The 5,530-nt window shown below is 44.1% G+C and overlaps 1 long non-coding RNA gene across 1 annotated transcript; it reads right to left on the bottom strand.

The window, feature by feature from the left end:
- Positions 1-298: 298 nt before the first annotated feature.
- Positions 299-2,260, bottom strand: LOC129200277 (uncharacterized). The gene is made up of 4 exons (XR_008574847.1): positions 1,821-2,260; positions 1,658-1,711; positions 513-578; positions 299-426 (listed from the first exon to the last, which is right to left on the bottom strand). It is a non-coding gene; the product is annotated as an uncharacterized LOC129200277 (long non-coding RNA).
- Between the last annotated feature and the right edge of the window lie 3,270 nt (positions 2,261-5,530).

The following is a 5,530-nucleotide window of genomic DNA, read 5'->3' as shown; positions in this document are numbered from 1 at the left end:
CCCACTAAGGAACAAATACATTTTCAGAAACGTTCTTTCTTCAGCTCACTTCTCATTTAAACATTTGGATGGTTTCCAGTAGCTCGCTGTTGCTCCTTCTCCCATCTGTCTCACTGAGAAACACAAAACATCGTTCCGCTCGTGTAGATATGTGTGCATACACGCACGCATACGTACAGTCATATATAAACCCAAAATGATGTTAAACCTTCAGTCGCACCATCTGATACGTCTCAGGCATGGGAAAGCAGCAGTCGGTCCCTGAGCGGCAGAGCCCGGCAGACGTCGGGCATCGGGGTACAGCGGCAGGAGAGGGGATGCCTCGTCCCTCGGATCCCGGTGTGCTGCTTATTCATAAAATTCCTGGCCGTGTCCCAAATCTGTGGCAGCTAATTAAAAGTTTGGTGGCTTATTCCTTCCCATATACTGTGAAAAGACAGAATTTCAGCCAGCCACAAAAACACCAAAACAGTATTTTCTCTTTGAATAAAAATAGAAAGAATAAATATTACCTGGGGTACTTGTCAGCTTTGCCTAGCCCAAAGAGAAGAACTGATCTGGCCTGTGGTCCGTAGTCCCTAAAGAAGGAAAGCGGTGACTAAATAACTCTCCTTTTGCGATTAGCCTACCAACAAAACGCTTCTAACAAAAAGATCTCTGGACGCAGAGCTGGAGGCAACTGCTTCTCCAGCACAGGAGATTAATATGGAGATGCATGTAGGTATAGCAATAATGTGTTAATGAGTTATTGATTTTTTTAATTAAACTTTAGTGGTATCATATTTTCAATCTAAATGAATGCATCATTAAAGTAATTAATAGCATGCTGATAATGAGAACTGTCTGAAATTGCAATTAATCTGCGGCACACGGTCCTCCCGTAGCAGGCTGCAGGCAGACCAGGAGCCTCTGCGGTGACGTCGTACCTGTCTGATGGACGCTGCACCCCCATCTCCCCCCGTCCTTCCTCCCCTTCCAGCTCAGGACGAGCAATCGGCGTTCACCCACACAGCTCTGACATTCAGGAGTTTGATTTTTCTCCTGCTGATCATTCACATTCGAGAAGCATCCTCGCTGAACCAGTGCACGGTTAGCCCTTCTCCCCCCTACACGCACCAAAACCAACCTCGACTCGTGCGATCCGAAGACGGCATATTAATTTACGAGAGTTCTAGCCTTATGTAATTGCGTAGTACAGAAAATACAGACCAGTAAACACATTTGAAAGTTTGGTATTTTTGAACACAGCATTAAAAAAAACCCCTAAATCAAACTCAATTGTTATGCATAGTATGAATAATAATAAATAAGGAAAAAAATATGTAACTGATCGTAATTACAGACCACCTCTTGAGACTGAGGAGGTTTTTTTGACTGAAATAGAACGTTCAGATAGAATTTGTTTTTAAAGATAGGTTTTTTTGTTGGTTTTTTTTTAAAGACCATCTAATTTTCTCTGAAGAAGGAAGTCTATTGAAGCTATCCTCCTTGGGCTGGGAATAGGGCTACAGATCTGGTTGTTGATACTCATCCAGCTCTAGCCCTTCTGCAGCTTCCACATATTTTACTTCTATCTAAAACCTCACTAGCTATTTCGAGCCTGAACTGAATTTTGTAGTCGTATCTGTCTGTGGCAAACACATAACATCAGACTCACCCACAGTCAGGACTTTCTGTGGCTTTTTCCAAGACTCGTTCTGACCTTTTTACCCTGGAAGAACAGTGCAATAAGAAATTCTGAATTCTTCTGCTACAAACTGAAGAAAGAATTGTCCCAGCTGAAAATGAGAGCCAGACAGCAGGACTATTTCATAGCTTACCCCATCTTCTTGATGAAGACATCTTTCTTGTCTTTCCTTGCTGCGTGATGGTATCTGACCCATTGCAGAACCACGTCATTGCGTTAATCTGGTGCTGATGAGGCTGGCAGCTCACAGGAGATGGGTGACTTCAGGGGTGGGGGGGGAAACCTGAGTGCTAAGTAGGGGTTCTTACAAAACTCAGCTTAAAAGCACTTTTATTTAAACAAGTTGCCACTGCTAATAACATTATGTCCTTCTCAGGGAAAAACAAAACTGTTGTCCTATTTTAAAACAAGTGCTTCCTTTAGGGCTAATTAAGCTGACAAATAACGCTTCCAAAGATTGAGCAGTTTAACTGATCACGATGCAGTGATGCTGAGGACCCTGGAGAGGACCAATTGCTGCCGTGCACAGCTGGGAAAATTACCATGCCCCCTCTGTATCAGGACATGGAATGAGAGAAAAATAATACCTCATTAATCTTCCTAATGAACCTCTTCTAAACAAGATAATTCACAATTTTATGGTACACATGGGGTTGCCGTGGAGATTGGCTAAGCTGCCTACCAAACTGTGAATCAAAGTGTACCAACCCAGAAGCCATTTGACAGCAGTACACTCACAGCAAACCTCTCTGCGGTCTCCCTCTCCTTCGAGTTTCAGTAAGACTACCTCAAAACCAGCGGTGGGATAGAGATGCCGCCAGAGAGGCAGGTTTAGTTCCCATGATTATTGCACAGAGGATGCAAAGCAGCACGAACTGACAAACAGGAGGAATACCGTGTTTTTGTCAGGAGCTGGGGTACGCGTGCCGGTGCCGCGCGTCTCTGGGCAAGGCTTTCGCTGCTCTGCTCACGCTGCTGCCCGCAGGCTGGGCACAGCCACCCCCCGCCACCCCTGGAAGCGAGAACAAGAGGAACCGCAACGATCCTGGCCACGCTTCATGCTTGCCACGTGAAAGGAAGACGGTGCCTTACATCCTCCCCAGGCATAAGACCCAGGCTGGGTTTAAAGTTTGAAATTAATTACTCCAGATGTAGTGCTGTTAATCTCACACCATCACAATAATCTTCTTACATTCACAATTAAAGATTGAGGTCCTGACCTTTAACAATATTTGTATGTTTAATACTTGCTCAATAGGACTTGAAATTATCTTTGAAGGCTGGGATTTAGGTGTCTTGCAGTCCCTAGGAGGAGGATGCTTCACCACAGTACAGAAGTACTCTCACTTTTTAACCTCCTAGGGGCTTTCAGGAAAGTCCCAAATCTGCAGTGTTTCAGAGTCCATCCGGCACTTCTCCTATCTTTTGTTACTGAGTTTTAGAAGAATTCTGATAAAAATTTCAATAGTGAACAGTATAGCAAACCCTCAAGCATCCATAGGGTTTTGTCTTTCTAAATAAATATTATTCATGCTAACTTCCTTCAGAAAAAGACATCAGGCAACATCTGTATGGGAATTTCCTCCCTAGAAGAAATATAAATCTTCATTGTTGTGAAGTGTGCAAATAAAACTTTTTTTGGCAGGTCCACTAGCTGTTGTAAGAAGGAAGAGGAGTGCCACGGCAAGGCAGGTATACGTTAAACCTTTGAAGTGACAGTTCCCCTCGATGCAGGCCAGGTAAGCTCTGCAGTCTGCAGCTCTGGGACAGCCTTATTCCTATTCCACAGGCGACAGCACTGAGCAATCACAGATGGTGTCACAGCAGTGCGTGAGACTCATGGATTTCTCATGGTCCGTTGTGCCCTTAAATCATACACATTTACATTTGCATGTTAAGCTTTTTGACAATCTAGGTAGTCTCACGGGAATAAATAAGGATAAAGCAGCATCAATTTATGTTTCTTTTTTCTTTTTCCATAATGGAAATATAGCTATTATCAGATCAACACAACATTAAGTAAATGATGCTATTGCCACACCAATTTCCATAACGTTTCAATGCTGCATTTCCATAATTTCATACACTTTCCTTTTTATTTAACAGTGTTTCCTTCAGACAAGAGCTCAGAGCTGTGATCATTTGTGCGTGCTGGAGACATCAGCGAACACAGAGAGAGGAGGTGAAAAAACCCACCTCTGAGTTTCCTGCGATCCAGCAGCTTTATCTTTAAATCCAAAATCAAGGCAGCCCCGCTGAACCCATCCACCAGCTGCTCGTCTGCGTGTGCCAAAGCACTGACCATTTCTGTAATTTAGTGCAGCCTGTGAATTATTTCATTCTGTGTGCTTCCAATTTATTTCCAATTTCTGTATGCACTCAGCAGAACTATCAGAGCCCAGGGAAAACTCCATATGGCAACCAAGAACCCTTCATTTCAGGGAGCTCGCCGGGGCCGCGAGGCTCGTGGAGCTGCTCCCGCTCGGCCGCAGCCGCTCTCGCTGCTCTCTTCACACCAGGCTCGTCGGGGTCCGACCGTGCCCGGGAGAGCTGGGGAATAGCACGCTCTTCCAGCAAGGTCTCGGGCAATATCCGGAGAACTCTGCCTTTAGGTGGGATCGCAGAAATATTTGACAGCCATTTGACAGGAGTCTGCATCACCACTGACGTTCTCAGAGCCGCTCAGACTTCATATAGGAAGTCTTATGGAAACTCCTACACAGCAGCCGAAATCTTTGTTCCGCACAGGAGTCTCATAACCAGAGACTCCCTTCCAATGAATTAAGTTACCGCTTCTTTTGCCTATGAACAAAGTGTTGAAAGCATTAGCTCCAGAAAGCATTTAGTGATGCGTTGAAATTGAAGCCCGCGTCTTGTTCGAACTCTTTCACTTCTTTACAATTGCTTTCCATCGTGAGAAGCGTCCACACAGACAAAGCTTTTACTCCTTTCTATGACACCACGTTCCTTGGGCACAGAGCGCTGCAGAGACCGGGGCGGGGGGGGGGGGAATTCGGCTTTGGGTCTGCCTCCATCTGCCAGCCCCGAACGGCACCGCGGGCACCGACGTCCAGACCGGCTCTCGCGCTGATGAATTAAGCCTATCGCTGTTTGTTTCAATGCTGCCATCCCCCTCCTAGCTCTTCCCCAACGTAATCTTGTTATCTTTGGGCCTTGCACGGTTTTTTAATTATCATTATTCTTTATATAGCACGATGCACACAGACAAATTTAATCATGTTGTTTACATGAGCTAACCTGATAGACTAATGGAGAAATTACATATTTCCTTCCCACTGTTGGCACAAACGCAATTTCTTTTCTCACTCTCATTAACAGAGTCAGTGTTTATAAAAGTCTGATGGTGCTGGAGATGAAAGTGTTTTCTCCAAAGAACAGGTAAACCATAAACAATAGCAAAAGTTCCTCCCGCTGTAATCCCTCAATGAACGTGTTTTGTTCAATCCCATCATGGAATGTTTAGGTAAAGTTGCCAAAGAATCAAGTCCAGATTAATGATATTTCATGAAGAGCTATTGAAAAGCTCAGACAAAAATTGTGCAGAAAGGCAAAAAAGACATTACTGAAAAGCAGATTAAAAAAGTCAGAAAAAGTAAGAAACCCAATCCTCCTGAAAAAAAAAAAAAAAAAAAAAAACCCAAAAAAAACCAGAACAGTAAAAAGAGGTGATGGCCAGAACAGGTATTCACCGCTGCATGACATGGAAGAGCACAAACCAGCAATCTAGAGGGTAGGTTACAAAACCCCTAAAAATTTAAACAAAATGTAAACCTAAACCCCGAAATGGGCAAGGAAAGGAAGGAAAAAGAGCAAAACAAAGTC

Source organism: Grus americana, unplaced genomic scaffold (genome assembly GCF_028858705.1).
Source record: "Grus americana isolate bGruAme1 unplaced genomic scaffold, bGruAme1.mat H_25, whole genome shotgun sequence".
In the NCBI taxonomy this organism is placed as follows: Eukaryota; Metazoa; Chordata; class Aves; order Gruiformes; family Gruidae; genus Grus; species Grus americana.
The sequence above is the reverse complement of the archived record's forward strand: the minus strand, read 5'-3'. Positions and strand labels throughout refer to the sequence as shown.